We start from the raw sequence: 24,554 nt of genomic DNA, 5'->3' as shown, positions 1-24,554 counted from the left end.
TCTCTGTTGTTATCACAGTTTTTTCTCAATACACTGCCTATTACAGTACCAGGATATTTCAATCATGCTTTTAGGCTATAAAGGAAAACATCAGCACACTTTCAGCCACTCAACTGAAAAGTGATAACATTTACATGTGGAACTGTTAGATATCCCCTTAGCTGCACTGAGAAGAGAGAGGCAGGACAGTAAAATAGAAAAAATTAAAAAGTGCGCCGGTTTCTTCAGCGCAATCAAGTTTTTTGTGCAGCGTATAATCAGGGCCACCGAAAATAGGTCTTATCTTTTGGTGGTCTCAGTATAATGCTGTATGACCACAGCCCATAAATCTTTAACCATGGCCCGGTGGTGGCTTGTCCTACCAGAGGGCTGCAATTTGGTATGTTTGATGATTGGAGGGTGGATGATCAACATACCAGTTTGCAGGCCCCTAGCTTCAGTAGTTTTTAAGATCTGATGGCGGGCGGACGGACAATGACGGCACAATAGTTTTCTTCTGCAGAAAACTTAAAAGGAAGCCAGAATGGAGGTAAAGTAATAGTATGTGCAGCCCAGAGAGTGAAAGTACGCAGCAAACACCCTTTAGTTATCACTATAGTGCAATACGTGAGGTGCACTGGCGGCACTACACTTTACCGGGGTGGGGGTTATATTTTTAACTTCTTGCCAGTATCACCAACTACAATATTTTCATCATCTACATTCTGGGCTACATACACGGAATGCTCTTGAAATCATGGATATGATTACTGATTTTTACGGCTGTGGCCAGAAACAGAAATACACATATTCAGAAATATTGGCAGGTTATCTTTAAAAACTAAATTTAACATATAATATGGCAAACTAAAACAGCAGATTACAATCAGATTCCATCTACAAAGTAAAATTTATTATCCTGTTGACTTTTTACTATTGAGTGTTTGCCATATTTGGCGACATATCCCTTTTTTCCAAAAAAATATGGCTAAAAATTGGGGTTCACCTAGTCTTACAGGTGAAATTCTGATACCCGATATAATATTTACCCAGACCTTACACCTACTCAAGATATAATCTCTTTGTCCCCTACATTCCTGTAAACATTACACTTTCTATCTCATCTTTTCTATCCTTAAACAAATCAACTACCACATAATTCGTTTCTTCTGCACCACATCCACACACTTTCCAAACACCAATACCTACTATTTCATTATTTCTTTGCATTTCTTGCAATGTCTTGCCAATTTTGTACCATTTCATCTCGAAAAGCACGAACGATACTATTATTTTTTTGTCGTATCGTCTTATAGCAGTGAAAATAATAGCTTCCACTGGCCTCAGTAGGATGGGCTTACCTCCCATTCAGGGGGAAATTTCTTAAACTAAGGGGTCTACATCCCTAGACTAGACGCTTCACTGCCAGTGGTCTACACACAAAACCACTGGTACTTCCTGGGGCAGCAATATGTAGGCTGTAGAGAGTAATGCAGTTACCACTGCAGTGGCAGTCATCAGTAGAGTGGTCTGATGAATGTGGTTGCTGTTGGCATCAAGCTAAAGAGTGACTGCCATTTATCAGGCAGTTCCTCTCTCATGGGGTTCACAATCATCTCTGCCTCGCAATATGGTGAACTACTGTAGATCCCCAAAACACTGGCACTATTTTAAGCAGCAACAACTACCAGTTACACTGGTCGTTTATTTTTACCATGATGTCAAAAAATCTTAAAAAAAAAAAAATAACCATAAATATTTTGAGATATGGTAGCATTCTGATGACGCACGTAGAGGCTGTTCGGAAAATAATCATTACATCAGTAAAAACTGGATATACTGAAAAAAGACTGCCTATGTTCTGTATATTTTATATGCATTACTTGCCAAAAGTAGCAATATTACGTAAATCGAAGAAACGAAAATTTTTGTCCTGAAAAATTTTTTTTATTTATTTTTGTTTAAAACTATTTGTTTACGAAAAGTGCAGCAATTCCTAATCTCGTCTAACTTTAACATTCCATTCTGATGGGGGATTTTTTTTAACTAAAGTACAATACGTTAGCTTCTAAATGAAAACAAATAGCCTACAGGTTTTGCCATAAAAATTAAATTTATCTTAAGCGGTAAAAAAATTATCTCTGGGTTCTCAATCAAATCACACACATACACACACACACACACACACATATATATATATATATATATATATATATATATATATATATATATAATTTAATTTATAAAGAAGCAGTCAAGGAAAGCAGCGGACTCTCGTCTTGACTAATATGGCAGACTAAAATTTTTATTTGATAACTTGAAAAGTAGGCTGCTGGGTATAAAATTTTCTAAGAACACCTGCAGAAATCATTAAAATGTGCGTAAAAGAATTTAAATTTAAAATCAACGGGAAATTTTACTTTAAAAATTTGGTATGGCTATGGGCAACCCATTATCTCCAGCTTTAAGCAATCTGTGTTCGGATTTTTTTAAAACTAGAATATTAAACATAATTATTCCACGCAATTCAATTTCCTTTTTGGATGCATTGCAGCACCAATGGATTTAAATCTACATACAGAAAGCCCACCAATATTTCTGCTCATGTATAATCTTATTCTGGCCAAGGCAATCAAGTGAAGAAGTAGCTTTCACAACCGTGTTTTTGAGTGCATTATGTACATGCAACCCTGGTATATTGATGATGAGACAAATGTAATTAGGAATAGAAGCAAATTTTTAAATCCTGATTCCATTAGAAAGTGCATTAAAAGCAAAAAATTTGCTTATACTAACATATGGTAAAAATCTCTGATATTCTCCAGATAAACCCATATAAATGATATGACAATTTTTAAACTGATTACACTGGATAATTACTAAAAAGAGAATAGAACATTATAAAAAATGTGAAAGATATGCACAGAAGAACGGTGCTTGTTAGTGTACACAATCAATAATATAAATTGGGCAGGGTCTAAAAAATTATAGTTTATTCTGATAATATAATGGGAAGAAATCTTACCGAATCCAGTTTTATAAAAGAAAGTTTCTGTAAGAACACGAATATCAGCTACGGAATATATAGACTTGATCCACTGTATATAGCCTATTTTAGTGAAGGTAGTTTACTTGGGCCTAACAACAAGGGTTAAAACTCCTCATAAAAAAACTATACTTGTAAATAGAGCATTGACTTCAGTCGCTAATGAGTTTTTTAACTTTCCGTAGGCCTAGTTCGTTTATATTGTCACCCTAGCGTACTATATAAATAAATTTCTATCACTAAGTATCAGTCCTTTCGAAGATGTCTTAGTAGGCTAATCTAAAGACGGAACCGGTTCGGGGTCTGTTACCTGTTTTACTTCTTTCTTGTGATACATTGCATATATACATCCCATGTTCCGTTGATTTCAAGCCTCCCCTCACACATTTATACATGCATATATACATACAGACATATAGGCTACATATATATATATATATATATATATATATATATATATATATATATATATATATATATATATATATATATTTATTATATGGTATATATATTTATATATATATGTATATAAATATACACATATGCACACACACACATACAATACACACACACACACACACACACACACACACACATATATATATATATATATATATATATATATATATATATATATATATATATATATATATATATATATATATATATACATACATACATAAACATAGTATACGCTTAAAGGAACTCTCACTCGTGGTTTTATATATCAAGCACCACAGGGAGGAAATAAAACGCGGTTGTAGATCCTGACCAGTGTCGGCGCTATTGCTAACAAAGCCATCTTCAGAGGACTGATACAAAGTGGTAGAAATTCATACGTATATGCTAGCAGGGCAGGACATACGAACATACAAACGGTTGGAAAACTAAGTATTTACGCCTAACACGTGCTCGTATTGGCGGGGTTCTACCCTTATTAGCGACTTGTCAAATTTTACAAATTCGCGGGATCCCCATTTACTTATCCCTGCCTTTCAAGTACCTTCCTTAAAATTAAACTCCTTGCATATTTCTTTTGAGATTAATGAATCAAGTTTATACATCCATGATTAATGTTCATGTTCTTGCTACAACTTTTTTTTTTAATTAAACCAAATTATGTTTCTTTCTAGTGCGTTACTAGAATAAACTATCTTTTTTGCTCCTGCCCAGTTGATTGTATATTTGTTTTCACTAACACGCACGAAAACTCCACCGTTCATTTGTAAAATTTTTAATTTAACATCTTTTATGCTATTCAATTCTCTTTTCCAATGGTTTTCCAGTCTGACTAATATCAAAGCTATCACATGAATTACATGGAATCTGGTGTACACATCCTTTAGTATTGACGGGAGAGTTCTTTGTGAGTACATGTGTCATTGTTTTATTGTTCTTAAATGTTACATTAACTCAAAAATCTTAAGGAGAGGGGAATATCTTTGAAATCATTATTAGCCTATATGGCGGTACAAGCAGGTTTTTTATGTTAAAAGTTTCTGTTCCAAATATTTGTTTTCCAACCGTTTCAGTTCGTATGTACTGTCCTGCTAGCATATACAGTATGAATTTCTACCACTTTGTATCAGTCCTCTGAAGATGGCTTTGTTAGCAATTAAGCCGACACTGGTCAGGAACTACAACTGTTTCATTTCTTCCCTGTGGTGTTTGATATATAAAATCACGAGCACTAGCGTTACAAGCATCAACGGATACCACGCGCCTACTACGATCTTGTGCGTTCTCTTTCCCATCTTGGAATAGCCTATGCCGTTAAAGATTTTGCAGCCGTCCTCACCCAAACCCAAGCTGCCAAAGAACACCTGCGTTTTCTTCCTGCGTGTCAGGCTGAACAAGTGATTCCAAGATCATTAATAACCATACCTTCCTTGAAATTAGGAGATCGACCTTTCGGTAACATTCAACGATGCACATTAGCAACGAGATAATGGAAAATTAAAAGTTTATAATCCAGATCCACCTTTATTTAAAATTACCAGGGCACCAGATTTGCCAGCTTTTGGTATGTAGCCTATATATTTTTTATCATGTTTCACTTCACTGATGACAACCATAAATCTTTTAGGGACATTTGGGATGTCTGGCTTTTTCATATTTTGAAGAATTTTCGAGAAAATTTATTTTATGAGAGAGTTAACTCGGGTACAGTTGAGTAGACGTTTGGGTAGCAAACCTCCTCTACTCAACTGTACCTGAGTTAACTCTCTCTATAAGCATTCTGTCTTTTGCTCTCTCCACCTAAGGTTGGTCAGTGGTCTTTTGTTCTGTTGTGTTTTTAGCTGTAGTGTATTTGGTGAATTTTATTTTTATTTTTCTTACGATTTTTAAAGCTTTTAAAGTAACTTTTTGAGTAATTTATTCATTATTCAACAGATCCCTGATGATGTAATGAAGAAATTATTACGAAACGTTGGAAATAAAGAAATATGTTAGAGTTAACTGGTTTCCCTGGTCCACCCTCACACTGATATATAGGCTATATGTTAATTATATATATATATATATATATATATATATATATATATATATATATATACATATATATATATATATATATATATATATATATATATATATATATATATATATATATTATATATATATAAAATAAAACATTAAACCCAATGTAGTGTGGTTCAGGTATGTTGATGATATAATGTGTTTGGCCAGGACACGAAAATGTAAATAACTTCTTTGTTACATTAAATAAATTAGTTCCACCAACAAAATTCACTACTGAAATGATGAAGGATGGCTGCCTGCCCTTTTTGGACTGCCTAGTACACAGAACTAGCAACGAGATTAAATACAGTCCTGTGGAGATGGTCTAGTTAGCAATAAAGCCGACACCGGTCAGGATCTAAAACCACGTTTCATTTCCATTATACATATGCATATATATATACATACATACATATATATATATATACATATAGGCTACATATATAAACATATATACATATGTAATTCTAATAGCCATAATGCCCTCTTAACTTGTGGCTATTAGAATTACATATGTGTCTGGTAAAAGTGACCAGTAGATTCTACACACAAACACACACACACACACACACACACATATATATATATATATATATATATATATATATATATATATATATATATATATATATATATATATATATATATATAGATATATATATACGGTATACACACATAAGGATGCTAGAAGTGACTGCTGCAAGTACGAATAGATTCCCACAGAGGCACAAGTCAGAGAACTGGTAGGAGGTTATCAGATTCTAATCCCGAGCAGTCAAATAGCATAAGGGATCATTCAAAAGTCTGTAAGACTTATTATGACAGCAGAGATTTTTCTGTCATAGGCCAAGTGCAAAACAACAACGACTTAACCATCTTGAAAACTATAATCATAAAAAAGGCCGTGCCGTCGTTAAACACTCATCAGCAACATTGTTTAGCCTATATCTTAGCACGGACAACTGATTCCCTCAGTTTGTTTTTATGTATGCAAGTCAGTTTCTATCTTTACTTCATATGGTGAGTTGTTTTATGTTTTAATGATCTCATTGGATTTTGTATGCCTGTCTGTGAGTATGGTGTTTATTTCTAGGTGATTATATTCTGAAGTTTTTAAAGTGATTTTACTTCCTAAAGAGCTGCTGACATATATATATTGAATTATCACAAAGTATTTTAAATGCGTGACTAATATGTGATACTAGTGTTCGCAAAATATTTTTTAGCCACGAAAATGGGACTTCAGATGTGCTGCTAAACGTAGGCATTAAGAGTAAACTCGTAAGGATCAGTATACCCATCCGTGCCATTTCTTTTGTATAATGTATATATATATACAGATATATATATATATATATATATATATATATATATATATATATATATATATATATATATATATATATATATAATTAGAACCAACTGCTTGCTACTTGAGACTTCCCCAACGTAACTCAGAATCAGCAAATGACCATGGGCAATAAGTAATGTGCATTCAAAAGTAAAAACAGAACTTAAGATCAGTTTGAAGTTTCTTGTTTCTTACATCAAAATCGACTGAAATTAACAAGATATTAGCATTGCTAGTGCTCCTAGCCTATTTTAAGCTGTTTAATCAATATTCTTATTTGTTATATCATAAGTGAAAATTTGAGATATAACAGCCACAACGATTCACTGTCGAAACTTATTGTAGCGAAGCAATAAATCCAGTCACATAAAACAAAACTCACATTATCCCAAGGAGCCAAGGGAGAAAGCAAACATTGCTAATATGAGTATAAACTAAAACAATCGGACTCAACTGAAAACTAACGGCATTCAAATGCAGCATGGCTAAAAATTAGCCTATACTAATACGATGAGAGATGAGAGAGAGAGAGAGAGAGAGAGAGAGAGAGAGAGAGAGAGAGAGAGAGAGAGAGAGAGAGATTGCCTTAGTTTCACATGTAGGCTAATGATGAAACACATGAAACCATACACACACACATACAAACACACTATATATATATATATATATATATATATATATATATATATATATATATATATATATATATATATATATATATATATATATATACAGAGTAATGCAATTCGAAAATTCGGAGAACAAACTTAACAATAAGAAAGCGGGAGGGAGCTAAGTTAAAAAAAAAATCAAAATTACTTTACATAACGAGAAGAGGCAGACTTACTTCAAAAAAATTATTCCTTCAATAAAATTAGTAAAAACCTGTCCTATAAATAATAACATTATTTTACTTTTATGGTATAAACGTCTGAACGAAAAAATGTCAAAGTGGAAAAACTACTTATTATTTTTACCAACACGTTTTGTAAACTCTCGTAAAACAAAGTGAAAGTAGCAGGTCTTCAACTTGACCAAGTTTCCTCATATGATAATCAATGCTACAAAAAGATAAAACAAAATTAAATCGATCAATATGAAAACAGATTAGCGAAAATCCAATAAGAACGAATAAAGTAATCAACTAAACTCGATCAATAAATAATTGAAGGCTACAGAGAATTTAAAATTTTTCTAATATTTCCAAAGAATTTGCAAGTAACGTGAAGCTACGTCATGTCATGATACAGAGAGAGAGAGAGAGAGAGAGAGAGAGAGAGAGAGAGAGAGAGATTAGGGGGGTGATTAGTGTTTGTTTATGAAGGTAAATCTAAAAACAGTTAACTTTTTCAGTCTAAAGAAACTTTAAGGAAGAGAATTTATCATCAGTGGCACATAAACACTCCGGCCACTCACATACAAGAACGAATTGTGATTTCATGTAAGGTAGGCTATTTGCAGAATGGAGCAATATGTTGCAATGGGGCATTCATTCGACAATCTGTGACTGTAATCAGTGAAAAACTGATGTGCCCAAAAGAGGAAATGGTTAGGAATTGTATCCACTTTAACATCACAGAATTAAATGAATTTCAACATTTGTGGTTCGCCATACAACAATCTTCAATCAACAAACCCTTTAATGGCTCATTGGCTGAATCCCATCTTAAAGACTACTTAAGGGAGGATTATGTCTAAGCTACTTTCGAAGTGTTCAAACTAAATAAATTCTAATGTACCAGTGACTGACTTGGTGCTGCAGTCAAAGTCAAGTTGGAAGCAAAACCCCTATCTCAAAACCATAAATCCCTAAATATCTTGCTCAAGACCTCAATGAATGAAGCTTCGTCTTGCTAAGAAAGTCTCTCCTCATTATCATCACCTATAACATGTACGTCCTTCAGCTCATCGTCTTCTGTTCCACTTTAATGGGCACATGAGACTGATGGCCATAAGGAAAAATCTCGGTAGTCGAGGATGAAGATGTATATTGTCACTCTTGAGAGGTTAGGGTACACTCATGGTCTCTTAAAAGATGTGTAGGCTATATAGAGATCTTCAAGAGTCACATCAGTAATTATCTCAAGAAGATTCTCAATAGTAAGTTTCTGGCAGGCAATCTTTGAAGAGTAGTCTCCCCTGAACTGAACTGTTCCTGGCAGGAGTTGACCCAACACACCTCGGGAGTGTCAGTTCCCACAGACATTACATCTAGCTCCACATCACAAGGTATGGGCAAGCTTGCTTAGAACCAAACCAACACTCTCAAGATAGGTCATGATATTTGTGACCAGATACAGAGCATGCAAAAGGAACAGCCTGTTATGTGATGCAAACACTGGGCCATGCAGTGCAAGTCAGCTGGAGCATAGCGTGGTGAAGTATGTAGTAGTGATGTGTATACCTCTCTACTTCAATTAGTCTACTTTTGATGGTAAGACTGGTGCAGGCACTGAAGGAATCTGATCCATGTCAGAACAACTAAAGAGGGCAAGGCTCCTCAAAGTTTGCTGTGCAGCAATACTAAATAATTGAATATGAAATTTCTAACTTTGGTCCCCTAAATAGCTGAAAGTACCTAACACCATTTAATTGGTTAAAAGAAGTACTCTCCAAATCAGATAAGGATTATTTTGGCAAAGCCATGTTTGCTTCTCCATTTCCCTTTATAAATATAACAAATAATTTATATTTTGCCTAGGTATACAAAACAAAGCCTTTTATATTGGAGTACCTTTCAAAGAAAGCTGGAAACTGATCAAAATTTGATAACAAGGTAATTACCAGGTGGCTGACATTTGGAGAAGTGGATAAGTGGGGGAGTATCCCTCACTTACTGACTGCTGAACTCAATTTTCCTTTGGCTGTAGGGAGTGAGCAGGGGGTTGAGATGGGAAAGAATATAAGAGGCTCTGGTTTGCGTACTTATAAAAATCACAACTTAATAATAATTTGTTACTTGTTCCTACAGAAATACAAACAATCGCCTTTCATAAATAAGACTTAGCCTACTCCTTAGGAAGGGGTCAGTCACCACAACTGGTGGGAGTTGAGAGCCAACACAGACTTGCCATGATCCTGGCTGCCTTGCATGCTTGGGAAGTCATGACTCCTGTAACCTCCACTGAACTGGCAAAATGGTTGACCACAGCAGTAGGACCCCAAGCCCAAGTATCCCCAAAACAAGTGAGGCACTTACATAAGGAAAACATTCAAGGAACCATGGTATATCCCATAAAAGACTGTATGTCGAAAGGCAGTTTAGTCCTAGCCAAAATCCAGTACTGGGAGCTGGATGAAACTCTACCTAGTTCCCTCTCCCCCTTGTTATAAGCAAACTTTCCTCTACCACAGAATACTTCCTCTGGCATGAAAGCAGCAGGTATTATTTTACTTTAATACCACAAATCGATATTGGAGTTCGGATCTTTCCTAGATAGTGACCCCCAAGGGTTTTAACCTAGCATGTATCTATCCACCTTTGCAATGTGTTTAGTACAAGCCCATTGGGGATTACCATAAAAACATAAAAAAAGGCTAAATACTAGTCCCAGATAACGACCCCTGGAAACCCTTTGGGGTCACTATCTAGGAAAGACCCTGGAGTTCTTGTGCTCTGCTCTTCAGTCTATGTGCTTAGGGTCATCAGAGAACCATACAAAAATCTGTCACGAACTAACTGTTAACAATAAATTTAACTTCTTTTGTTTGTGTTAAAATTGATTCCCATGAGGCTGGTACTAAACACGGAGCTCATGAGAGAGGGTGTCGTATTAAGGTAAAAATTTATCCCACAAAACACAAAACAATGCTAGACCTATACAATTCCACATGAAAGGCTAATTTAGCCTAGCCTAGTTCATGGAATGTTTTTTAATATAAATTTCAAACTACCATTTCCCACACACAAGCTATTTGTTTAGCAGCACACTTCGGTGGTCCTATTGCACGTGCCACTTTATACCGGTAGCCCTAGCCTAGGCTTAATTCTTCAGCCAATGACTGTGGCCCGTCAATGTAAAGAAGACCGCACTATGATATACTTTATTAAAAAAAAAAAGGGGTGTATACTATGCAGTACGGAAGCTTCCGCCATGTTTGGTACCAGCCACTGGGGATGAACGTAAAATCATACACAAAAGACTGAATTTCTCCTTATCTTGATATATTTCTCCTATCATCTCACCTGTAACTGCATTATATGCACAACTGCGGCCTTCTCCTTTACATTCACCCTATTCTGACCATGTATTGTGTTGTCAATACCATGAGAAGCCCAGGGTAGCCTAAAAGATATTCGGGTATCAGCTTCACATACAATGTTAACGGTTTCGAAGCAAAAAATTGATTTAGAACTTACCTTTCCCTTACTCTTGGACGAGGCTCTTTCGAAAATATCCCTATTCCGATACGATAACAAAACAAACACAATAACAAATTCATAAAAAAAAAATACACACACCACCGGCACCAAATAAATAACTCACTGAAATGCAACTGAGATATGCGCATAAATATTAGATAGCGACACAATTCCAGCTAATTTCGTTTGCTTTTGTTTGCTCAACTTTCCATTTATTGCACGTATGAACACACCCATTAATTAAATTTTTACCCAGAATGTTACTCATATGTTAATATTTTTCAAAATATCATACTTTTGAAAATTAGAAATAGACATCGAGTCAACACTCAACCAATTTCACGGTATAGTTGTTTGTTTTGTGTGGTTCGGTTCGGTGGCCTTTCCGTAACTTCACAAGTTCTCCAGTTACTTAATGTCAGTAACCGGAGACTTAAACTTAACCTTAACCTTGAGGTAAGCAAAGCTCTAGTTACATTTATTTAGAGCCAGTAACCAGCGGTCTTTTATTGTAGAAATACAAACGTGGAGATCGTGCTTAGGCTAGGCTAGTGGCATAGCTAGGAAGGTACAGTGCTGGGTGAGATCTAAGTAGTGCATAGCCAGGAAGGTACAGTACTGGGTGAGATCTAAGTAGTGCATAGCTAGGAAGGTACAGTACTGGGTGAGATCTAAGTAGTAGCTCCGCGGCGGCGATTACCTTCTAGCTTTAATTTTTTCTACAGTTTTTTGGTTGCTAATTATGGATTTATCTTCAATTTTTGTTGCACGAATGTGATTAACCTGTGATTGGTAGAAATATGTATTAGCTCAGCATCAGGTATTACCTTGAAAATTTACTTTTTCTTTAGTATTTAGGTTGATTATCAAGAATTTAGCATTATTTTATGTCGGTCGACAGTAATTAACCTGTAATTAACCTCAGGACTAATTATATTTTTGCTTTCAAGCATGCGCAATGTTATAGGGGAACTTTTAGTAAAAAGTGGTTTCCTTCATTGGTGGGTTGGCCCCCCAACTAAGTAACATGGCCTACTAGGTTAGGTTAGGTAGGGTACGTTAGAGTGGTATGGTTCCTTTTTTAATAGATTTACTTAGCCAATCCCTTCTTGAACATATGGCTCCCTAATGTCTCTCGTATTCGCGGAACCTTTCCATACAGTCCGTGCAGAGCTATTACTTAGAAATACTGTTAATTGGACAATACTATATGATCTTAGGTGGTATTATTTTACTTTAATCCACCATTGCATTTTGGAGCAGAAAATATAATTTTCCTGGGTTTCATGTGTGCATTGAACATATCTGGCATTTGCATAACAAATAACCTTTTGGTAGAACTAAGCATTAGATCCGTGTCGGGTATTTCCTTTGAAATTGACTTTTCCTGTTGTATTTTGGTTGTTTATTAAGAATTTACTGCTATTTTTTGTTGGTCGACTGTAATTAACCTCAGAACTGGTTATGTTTTTGTATGCTGGCCATCCTGGAATGCTATCACGCATGCGCAGTGGTAAAAGGGGAACTTTAGGTAAAAATTTATTTTCTTGATGGTGGGGTGTGCCCAGGTCTCAGGGCCCCAGCAAAATAACATGGCCTGCTAGGTTTGGTTAGGTTAAGGTACGTTAGGTTAGTATGGTTCCTTTTATAACAGATTTCCTTAGCCAATCCCTTCTTTAATATATGGCTCCCTAATGACTTTCGTATTCTGGGGAACACAGTGGGAAAATGGAATTTTTGGGGCTGAGAAAAATACACAGCTAATGAAATTCAAGGACCTTAATCCCACTGATAGTGCTTATTCACTATCAGTGGGATTAAGGTCCTTGAATTTCATTTGAAAACATTCCAAGAACTTATCTTACTCTGCTTATTCAGAATAAGATAAGTTCTTGGAATGTTTTCAAACCAATATCATGCACTACTAGGTAAACCTAGTACCCTGGGTTAAGTTAGGTTAGGAGTTGGTGCATAGGTTATTTGCTAATGAAACAAAAATGTGAAATGTTCAAAGCACACAATAAAACATATGAAAATTAAATTTTTAAGTCATAATTGCAATAATGGTTTAAAATAAAATTTTATCCCCCTTCCCATCCTAACCTGACCTAGACATCATAAATCATGGAAGTTAAATACAGATATTCATCTCAACGTTACTATCAACAGTGGAATCTCGTAGCTGCCAAAAAAGGGCACCCCTTCTCCACCATTAACATTCCACATATCATCCCTTTTTTGGCAAAATAATGAATATTTATTTTTATAATTTCTTGAGGTTACTGCAACGACAATTATTTTATCATTGACTTGTGTTTCAGCAAAGTATCAAGTCAGTCATTCTCACCATACATCCTGAGTGGTGAGAGAAACAGACTTGACATTTTGCTGACACAAGAAGTCGGTGAGAAAATCACCAATAATGCAGCTCAAGAAATTGAGAATATGCACATTCGACACTGCCAAACACAGACATGTTCTTTACCCTTCAGTCGGGAGGTACACAGCCAGTATACACTCACTTATTCCTATAGGAATAGAAACTTTTGTTCCATATGAGTATCCTTCAGTGTGAGTTGGGAACTGTCGTTGAACTTGTTAACAAGGGAGAGATTACTGATGGCTGAGTTGGGTAATAACCCCTCCCCTCGCACCTTCCATCACCAAGCATTTCGCTAGGAAAAACCTATATATTTGGTAGCCACTGTGAGTCCTCAAAGAAGTTACTCTTATGGTCCCCCAGGGCCCATAAGATAGTTCAACTAATATCAAAGAATTCTCTCAGTTGGTCTTGGCCAGAAAAGTGCTTGTTGGCAAAGTGATAGAGTGTAAAAGGACCCAAGATAAGAGGTCTCTGTCCTTTGCCCACATTGGATACCTGTGTTTTCTTCATCCTACTCACTGGTTTGGAAACAGTGCATAGTTCAGCCATTTTCCCAGCTGCTCACCAGGTCTGTGAAAGAAAAAACTCACCACAGATTCCCGTAACTTTTCGTTGGGGAAGCGGGTAGGTTTGATGATCACAGCAGCTACCAAAAATAGTTTGTTCCAATGCTGAAACCAGTTTTTGTTTTCTGTAAAAGAAAACTATTGAGATGGCTATTTGTCTGTGCATCCACACGTTTTCTGTCTGCCCTCAGATCTTAAAACCTAGTTTAACCTACTGAGGCTAGAGGGCTGCAAATTGGTATGTTGATCATCCACTCACCAATCATCAAACATACCAAATTGCAGCCCTCTAGCCTCAGTGGTATTTATTTTATTAAAGGTTAAAGCTAACCATGATCGTCCGTCTGGCATCGTGCATAGGTGCCAACAACACAGGCTACCACGGGGCCATGGCTGAGAGTTTCATGGGCTGCAGTTGATTGAGTATTTTATGGGCTGTGGCTGGGAGTTTCATACAGCATTATGTGCTATTCAGAAAACTCGATTGTGCTGAAGAAACTTCGGGGCAATTTTTACTTCTTTTTTTTTTATCTTGGCCACTGTTTGACCTCAAAGGAGCTTGCAAAAGAAATTGGCAGATGACTAAATGGTCTAGATCCCAATAAATAAATCTCAACAACCTAGATATTAATGTGGTCTGTGGTAAAATCACGTTAATTATTACCCATATTCATTATTCTGGATACCCGTTAGGATTTGCCAGTAAAGAATGGAAAAAGGCACAAGAACTTATATTTATGTATTATCTGTGTGGTTCTAAAGTGACATACCTAATTATGTCAGGTTGGGCTGTAGGATTACTGCATCATACCCAACAATATCTCGGCATGACCACAGCATCAAGAAGCCCCTTGGCTTTCTGCTAAGACACTTATGGGGCCAGGACTTACCTACAGACAGTGCAGTCAGATTTGCTTGATCTCATGGCAGCAGTGTTTGAGGAAAAGTAAGTATACCTTAGTTTTACCAGACCACTGAGCTGATTAACAGCTCTCCTAGGGCTGGCCCGAAGGATTAGACTTATTTTACGTGGCTAAGAACCATTTGGTTACTTAGCAACGGGTCCTACAGCTTATTGTGGAATCTGAACCACATTATAGCGAGAAATTAATTTCTATCACCAGAAATAAATTTCTCTAACTCTTCATCAGCCGGCCGCGGGAATTGAACTCCGGCCCATCGAATGACAGTCTGAAGCTCTACCGAGTCGGCCAACAAAGGGCCTAGTGTTTGAGGAATACTGGCTCTGATGACCCTCCTGTACACTTGGCGACCTCTTTGAAAGAAACATTTCCAAGGAAAGCTAGCGATTTACTCATCTCCCAGGTGTCATGCAACTTTGGAAAGGAGTGAGGGTCTGCCATTTTAATCAAGACACTAAAATAATTCCATAGGATGTAGGAAAAGTGGACCACCTGAGATGTTTGTCATGACACCTAGGTAAACCTGGAGTTCTCAGAGTGGGCATATTGTCATGTATGTAATACTGAGTTTCCTTATCAGAATAGGGGATTTCCTCATGAAAGGGTCCACATTTTTGGCCAAGAATGATGGGGCAGGAGACAGGAGCAAGTGACAGCTAGGTGTATGGGTGATGAAATATTGTTCCCATCTAAGAAAGCCTAGTTACTAATCCAAGCCCCTAATGTTAAGGCAGTCAAGAAGACCCCCTTATAAAGCATATGAGTTGCAGTTGCATTGGGACCACTGAATTGAGGGGATGAAAGGAGTCAAAGACCTTATTCTGGGACCAGGCAGTGGGAAGCCTTGCAGGAGCCAGTCTTTGCAGTACAGTTGTCCAGACAAGGGAATTAGCTATTTCAGAATCAGTTCCAAAACTACAAAGGAAGGGTTACGAAAACACTGCTTCGTATGCCATAATTGTTTTAATAGTAAGGCACTTGTCCTCAGAGAGGTGAATCAGAAAATGCAGAACTGTTTCAACGAGATATCAACTGGGCTCTCAGTGAAATGTAATCCAACCACACTATCCATATGGACTGGTATTGCTGGGTTGATGGTTTGTAGTTTTTACACCAGATACTTAGCAAAGTTAGGAGAATAATCTTCACCTTAGACTAAATTTTTAAAAAACCACTTGTGAGGGCCAAGGCTCAGAAAGGAGGATGAGGAAACAACTTTCCCTCCTACTTTCTGAGATAGAACAGCAGATGATATTGCAAATGATTTCTTGCTCGTTGTTGAAACAAAAGGAACCAGTGATTGTTTAACCATTTTAGAGCCACTAGGTAAGAGGTTCCAGTGAAGGTTAGCAGTTTGTTCAAAACCTTTGCAATCTGGGACAATGGAGGAAAGAAGTAGAGCCTTCTCCAGTTGTTCCAGTCTTGTAGAAATGCATCATTTGCTATTGCCTGATTGTGGCAAGCAGGTCTACTTATGGATGTGGAAGCATGTTGGCAATCACTTGAAAAGAGGGTTTGTCTAATGCTTGTCCACGTGGTCAAGGCTGCCATCTGCCTCAACGGGGGTTTTACCGTTGCATTTAGAGACCCCATGGGGTGAAGTGCTGACAAGTACCACTTCTTTGCCTGAGTTATCTGTAGGATAGACGCATGACTGTATTGAGAGGGGCTGACCAGGAGCCCAACCTCTTGATACCAGTCTTTGCTGCCATATTGTCTAGGACCAACAGAATTAGGGTCCTCTTTGGAGCCCTTGTAAATTGGTACACTTCCTGAGAAAAGATGACCATCTTCCAGGTACCTGACGATCCTCCCAATGGCTTCTCCGAGCTGTCAAGAAGGCATCTGGGTGTATTATTCCTCGCACAGACAGTGGCATCAGTTCTGCCTGTTTTGACAGTGAGCCTTCCAGCTCCACGGATGGAGTATCCTCCCAGCTATCTAACCTAATAGGTGGGGATGATTACAAGGCCTTGTCTAGTCATGTGAAAGCTAGACTCTGTTTACATCCTTCAGTTGCATTCTAAGGATCAGATCTACCACAGATGCAAACTGTAGCAGGCCCATGATTCATTCCAATTGTCTTCATAATAAACCAAATTATGTAAGGAACCTTTTCAGGTCCTTCCTTATTCTGGCTTGATTCTTGCTGGAAAGAGACATCCGTCCACAAAAATGAACTCACTCCCAGGTTTTGCAGGTATGTACTCTTCTTTTGTGGCTCCCCAGGTTAGCCAATCATCTAGATAGGCCTTCAGTATAATTCCTTCTTTTCTGAGTTCCCAGACCACTAGCCTATTGTCGCTAATTTTGTGAAAATTCTTAGGGCAATGTGTAACACACAAAGGTCATGACCTTGAATCTGTACATGCTCTTCACTATCCAAATGACTGGGGAGGGGCTGAATAAAACATTGATAGGTATGGGCCAGCATATGTCCTTCAGACTGATGGAGGTGGTCAAAGTTCCACACAGAATAAGCAAATGTACTTGGGCAGCAGTTGTCATCTGGAACTTTTGGCAAACAATGTTTGTTCAGACGTGACAGGTCTAGGCACTCTGTTTGGAGGAGGAGTCCTTGCTAGCACTAAATAGACTTGCCTGATAACTCATAAACACATCTTTCTTATGGCTCCCACTCGGAGAGCCTTCTGTATTTAATCTTCCAAGGTGGGGTCTGGTTTTTGGAAAAACTCCATGAGGGGTAGGGGGGGGGGAGAATTGAAGCTATTGCCACCCCAGTAAAATATGGAGATGCTTACACGAGCGTAGTCTTCCCTTAACTCCCCATCTCTCACACACACACACACACACACACACACACACACAAACGCTTTTTCACACAAAAGCCAAGCACGCAAGGTAATGAAGTATGGTTTCCCACAACTGTCACAAAAGACTAGTAGACAGCATAATTTGTCTTTAGAAATGATATAGAAGTCACTGGAACATGATCAAAATTATACATGTTAAAATTAATTAAGTATTTCCTGATATCATAAAAATGATATGTGGTAACATCATCCTACACATGTTCTAATCACATGAATAGATCATGTATATAGTTTCCAGTAACTATGTGAGAGTTTTTTTTTAATGTTCTCATTTCTCCACTCACATTTCAGAAGTGAGCAGGTGGTGCAACTGCATACCAGAGAGGTTCGATGAAGGACTGTTTACCTTTTGCAATCTTTACAGAAAAAGCCACCATCCTGAATTCGTCATCAGAATTCTTTCAACTAAGCTCAGTTTCCATAAACATCTCCAAAACAGTCACTGCCACTCCATCCTCCAGCTTCATACATCTCAAAAACTAAATGTTGAGCCTCATGTAGCATTTGTGTTTCCCTCAGAGATACCTCAGCAGTATTGATCACAGGCTGTACTTTTCTGATGCTTTTTTGTACCTCAACACCTCTTCTTCTGTAGCTGAGGAGAGTAAGTCTCGGGGACAGAGTAAGGTGAAGACCCACAACTGCGTATGTTCTTCCTACTTGTCATCAGTATCTTCCCCCTCTTCCTCCTCTTCTTCCTTCAGTGAGAATAGAGAGAAGAAAGAGGCCCTCTCACTAGAAGTTCTGTTGAAATGCTTCAGGGCATGGTGACAGCCTTTGGTCACCTGTGGGTTGGATGCCTGCCATACACAGAGTTAATACAGGGTCTCTGAGCTTGCTTGTGAACCTGTCTCCAAGTTTTCCTCCAAGATACAAGGACTGTCCCTAACTCTTCCTTGTTTGTACTTATGCTGAGTAATGCAGAGAAGTTTGGCACTACTTTCTCACTTGGTGTCCTAATGATAATTAAATTGTACATATACAGACAAAAGATTCATTTGTGCTGCTGTATGATACTTCTGGGTACTGTAAAAATCTATATGTGAGTGATTCTTTGGACCCTCAGGGTTACCCAGTCTGTCCAGAACTCCCAATGTATGCTAGCAGGATGCCCAGATTATATATGTGCAGACAGGGTTCACACATGCAGTAGCTAAATTAATATAATATCACTGGGTTTCATGACAGTTTTTATGCATGTGATTGTGAAGACCCTTAGGCAGTGGTTGTCTAGAATACCCAATGCACAGGCTCATGCTTCCTGGATCATGTATGTACAACAAAGGGTTTTTGAACTAAAGGTTGCCAGATTACAATACCACTGAGTATTATGATCTTGCTGACACTTGGGGTGTTCCTGATTTGTCCAAGACTTGATGTGTGTGTGTGTGTGTGTGTATACACTATAGCACATGTGAGCGTTTATCCATAGTCTCTGCTAGTTTGGTTTTGATTCGTCATATAACCATTATTCAGCAATTGGTACAATTATGGCCAATTGTTCATGTCCATGGCTTGAGAGCATTGACCTGGTTAGACTGTTGGGTCATCCCTTTTTCTGGAAGAGTATCCAATTCATTCTCTGGGAGTCACTTATGACATGAGGGTTCTTCCCCTTCAGAACTCCTTCAGGCAGAATTTGAATGTTTTTTTTTTTATTCAAGAGACCGTTGGGCTCATTTATGGGGTTAATGATTGTGGAGTAACCACTGCTCCTTTGTTGAACCCATCTTCATATAGCAAACACTAAGGTGTTCTCTGGAGGGGAGGATATTGTTCCAACTGCTGTGATTGCTGCATGCTTGTAGTGGCTGGGATTACGTAAACAGATCTGCAGATCAGAAGGTTCCCTGCCATTTATGCTAAAGGAAGTTGTAGAGGCCAGAAGGTGCAAAGATTACTGCCCTCCAGGTTGTATTGTCAGTCTTTGAACTGACAAATGACCTCTCCTGGAGAAACCCCAAGAAGGCCTCAGGCATCCCTTTCTCTAACTTAGTGCCCTGGAGCCAAGTGATGAAGCACCATGCTTGGAGGCTGGATGATGGAAACCTCCCACTGATAGAGATGCTAGTATTCTCAGATTCTTCAAGGGTGAGGCTCACATCTGGGAGATGACCTTCATCTGTTCATATAATATATTGTTAATGTTTGCAGTGTAGATAGCTGCAACATTCTAAGATTGGGCGCTGGTCGCTTGATAGTTTTGATGAGTGATGAAGGTTGGCACTGGATTCAAGAGTGGGTTTGCCCTGCAGTTCAGCTGTCACCCAAGAACATTCTTACTAGAAATGTTTTGACACATCAACTTACTCACCAGGGCCAGTTAGTTGAGACAGATTGGTCCCTACTTTTTTTAGTGGGGAGAAACATTTTGAGCATTAGGGAACTCCAGTGATCAGTTAAGTCCAATGTGGATGTTTACTGTCAGATGCTCTTCCACCAGTCAGCCAGGAAGTGCCTCTGTTAGTGAGCTATGTGGCTGTCCACTAGTGCTTCAGACGAACTAACACTGTAGGGGGTAGTGCTGTCAGTGCACCTTGTGCAATGCACTGTAGGCATTAAAGTTCTTTGCAGTATCCCTTCAGCCCCTAGCTGTAATCCCTTTCATTCTTTTTACTGTAACTCCTTTCATATTCTTTCTTGCATCTTACTTTCCACTCTCTCCTAAGAGTTGATTCATAGTGCAACTGCGAGGCTTTCCTCCTGTTGCACCCAGTGCTTGGCCTTTGCGTAAATTATATATTTCTATTCTATTCAGACTATCGAGAGTCCCCCGGGTGTTCACACACACGTGTTCACCATACTGGCAGCTTAGACATATGTTTTTTTTTTTTTTTTTTTTTTTTTTTTGCTGAATTGCCAGGACAATTGGCTAGCTCTAGCATCCTTGGAAGTAAAGTTGCTCCAGAATAGATGCAATCTTATCGCATTTTGCCACAACCTGGGGATTGTGATCAAGTGGGAGAAGTCAGATCCCATCCCCATTTCCAACATATTTGCAACCTCCTACATACCTGCATCTTTTAAGTATGTAAACTCACAAAATGCATATTGAAGTATAATTTTTTTGTTTGTTTGTCATTGTTGCCTAATTTTTATTATCCTTCCTTCGTATTAAAAATTACTGTGGACATTGCCATTTGAAAGTACAACTCTTTATCGTTAAAATGATATGTAGATGTGTTCATTTCTGGATGTAAATTATGAGTTGAAAATTTTCATGAATACACAAATATGTATCATGCAACTGCCCAAAACGATAAATATGAAGTATAATGAAAGCAAGGAAGTTAGCAGGGTGTTCACAGAAGACTAAGAAATGACTTGGGGGTTAAATGGGACCCAAGATGAGATTGTCTAAATGTATTGTTTAGCCAACTCTGTATCAGAGAAGTGAGGTGTGATTCATAAATGTGTATGCAAGAAAATAATGTTCAAGCATTTGAGATAAATAGTGAGCATAATTTATGTAGTGGTGTAAGAAGATTTGAAAGTGTAAGAAATGTGGAGTACATAAAAGTGGTAAAAGTTAGTGTAAGCAAATGGATAGATCTGAGTGGTCATGGAGAAAGAATGTAGACATGATGGTGAAAAGAGCGTGTAATTCCTAAGTGTTAAAGGAAGACTTGGAAATGATTAGGTAAAGGGTGCAAAAGAATAATTGGAAATGATAGGCCTTGATATCCGGTAAGTGTGAGAGTGCATGCAAGGTAAGAAGTGAATGGAGCAGTTAGTGTGAGGGGTTCAGTAGGTTGCCGATAAGTGGTCGTTGCAGGTGTATGCAGTGGTTAATGATGATGATGCGTTCTGCAGGAAGCTCATCCACGCTTCAGCGAGTACACTTTGAACATGGCAGTGACTTTTAACCTCTGAAGCCCACCACTATTTGGGAAAATGGCCCAGTGTTGAAATAGTAGAGATATCGTTAATAAACTCCTGCATACCTCGTGAACCCGTGGACTCACTCATCTACTTCAGTAAAATTATTTTTGCATGTTACAGATTTGTTATGCTAGCAACGTTTCCGGGGACCTGCTATATTTAGAAGATTTTTATTTTCCAAGGGTCAGAGCGGTGCTTACGGTGCGTTAAAGTTTATGAACATTGTTGTCACCTTCAGTTAAATGCTTTATGGCCTTCAAAATCATTCTTTTTTGCGCGAACTGCTCTTTTGTTCCAGATAATAAAAATCATTATTTTGTTATTTTACCGTTAAAAGGTTTTTTATTATTATTATTATTATTATTATTATTATTATTATTATTATTATTATTATTATTATTATTATTATTTAAGTGTCTTCACCGTAAACTGATCGATCGATTGAGACACTGAACTGGCTGTGTGTCTCAGACTTTGCCGTTAAAAATTTCTTGGATAGAGGTAGTCACATTTTTTTCATACCAAAAGGTATTTAGTAATATTAAGTTTGGGTATTAATGTTATGTCTATATATCTGGATAATTGCAGAAGGAATTCATTCTACAAACTTCGTTTTAGAAGGTGCCCTCGGTGCCCTCCCTATTTCGTAAATCTTTCCTAGATCTTTGAGACAGAAAAGAGAAAAACATGTTTCTGCAAGCGATGGGTTCATGCTTCACATGTGCACCTAAAAGGAATATGCATTTTACCAGGAAAAGTGCACGTTAGGGAAAAAACAATGTTCAGTTTTGCATCAAGAGTCCACAGTTCAGTTTTGACTAGCGGAAATATGTAAATGTAGATTACTTGATTGTAATATTTTTGTGCGCATGAAAGGCACTGGGCTTGTGCTTCATAGAATTGCAAATGTATAGGAACAATGTTTGTAGAATTGCAGTTTTTTCAATACTTCCATCAGTGTTTCATCTTTCCATATTGATTTCCTGGAGAGCGAATAGGGGTTAGCATTTTGTTATTTTTGTTGTATGGAAGTTAGTTTGAAATTGAAAAGGGCCAGTGATACAATAATTTCCTTTTTAATATATGTATATGTATATATATATATATATATATATATATATATATATATATATATATATATATATATATATATATATATATATATATATATATATATATATATATATATATATATATATATATATATATATATATATATATATATATATATATACCCACACACAGTATATACTGTAATTTGTTTTCAGTAGCCTGCTTCCCCTAGCAGGGGCTGGCTCCAGAGACAACATAATGCAATAGTCGCTGCATTCATACTTTAGCCTCTAAATAAATGAATTCCCTGCGCGGTAAAACTTAAACAACGTTAGCCACCACATACTCCTGTGCAAAAGGATCATCACCCGTCCTTCAAGCTCCCCTACACACAATGAATGATTCATTATATTTACTCTCAATTACTCAAACAAATCCGCTAATCTATTCATATATTAACATTCATTGCTCTGTCCTCCTGGTGTCCATTTACCCTCATAACTTTTCTGTTACTCACATTTACTCAACTTTCCTGTTCATGTAAACACATTAAAACTTTCAGCAGCTTCTGCAGTTTTTCATTTTCTCCAGTCAGCAATATATCATCTGCTAACATCAACCATTCCACAGTCCACCCATGATACGTTTTTTATCGCACAACTTATCACGTACTGTACATCCACTGCTCTTTAACTACTCTCATCGCTGCATCCACAAAGATATCGAGCAGCCAAAGAGATGTAACACATCCTTTCCTGAGATTCAGTCTCTAGATTTTTCTAGGCCCTTGTGTTTCACATACAGCTTTGAATCTTTTCTTTCAAAGCTTTCACATAAATTTTCCAGAACAAGAACTTGATTCGCACAATCTTTTTTCTGTTCTTCCCTTGTCATCCTTTCTGTCATCTATTTGACTTTCTTAGTCCAGATCCTACAATTATCTTTTCCTGGAATACCAAGTAACATTTTTTTCCCAGTAATTCTTCCAGCCACTTATATCACCTTTACCTTTAAACAAACTTTCCCACATCCACATAGCCTATGCCTTGCAGATTTTGGTCAACCTCTCAGTCCCACTGTACTACTGTTAAGTCCGGTAATAGTCGGTTCCCAAGAACCCTCAACTTTAACGATTTCCAATACTTACTCATTCATCTCTTGTATTAATGTGTTCTCAGCATTCAACAAATCATCAAGTACTCCATCGGGCCAAGATTACATTCACTTCAGAAAACATCTTTCTGTTGGTATCTTTTATTCTTTGTAAAATTCTTGTTCACCTTTCCACGACTGTTTTTATTACTTACCTTCTTTTCTCTCTTACTCTTTTCTTGAGTATCCTTTGCATCCTCTTGTGTACATACACGTTTCCTCTTTCTACCTTCCTGTTGCCATAAACACTCCTTGCGATTCTTATAACCCCACCCTTGAATTTTAAATACCATTTACTCCGTGACACTACTGTACCTAGTTTGTGTCTACACTTCTTCCATTTTCTGTTATATGCTCACGTACCTTCCTTTTTTAGCTTGCTTGTCTTAAAACACGTACACACGCAAGATGAAGAATTCCAGAAGTAGGGTGAAAGCTTTCAGAGTTTCAATCTGCATAATATACATTGCATGAATCATTTCCTTTAGTTTCTAATATT

General features: G+C 37.4%; 1 protein-coding gene and 1 long non-coding RNA gene across 3 annotated transcripts in view; one reads left to right on the top strand and one right to left on the bottom strand.

The window, feature by feature from the left end:
- The window catches only part of LOC136855973 (uncharacterized), a 142,743-nt gene extending 131,121 nt beyond the window's left edge, over positions 1–11,622 (bottom strand). Inside the window, exon 1 of the long non-coding RNA XR_010858195.1 lies at positions 11,260–11,622. This is a non-coding gene — a long non-coding RNA (uncharacterized lncRNA). The remainder of the gene's footprint in view (positions 1–11,259) is intronic.
- Positions 11,613–24,554, top strand: part of LOC136855945 (tRNA (guanine(6)-N2)-methyltransferase THUMP3-like) — a 391,317-nt gene continuing 378,375 nt past the window's right edge. The window contains exon 1 of one of the 2 annotated variants that reach the window (XM_067133504.1): positions 11,613–11,718. The gene's annotated coding sequence lies outside the window, so the exon portion shown is untranslated. The remainder of the gene's footprint in view (positions 11,719–24,554) is intronic. The other variant, XM_067133515.1, reaches the window with a different exon arrangement.

The sequence above is a fragment of the Macrobrachium rosenbergii genome, chromosome 3 (genome assembly GCF_040412425.1).
Source record: "Macrobrachium rosenbergii isolate ZJJX-2024 chromosome 3, ASM4041242v1, whole genome shotgun sequence".
Classification (NCBI taxonomy): domain Eukaryota; kingdom Metazoa; phylum Arthropoda; class Malacostraca; order Decapoda; family Palaemonidae; genus Macrobrachium; species Macrobrachium rosenbergii.
The sequence above is the reverse complement of the archived record's forward strand: the minus strand, read 5'-3'. Positions and strand labels throughout refer to the sequence as shown.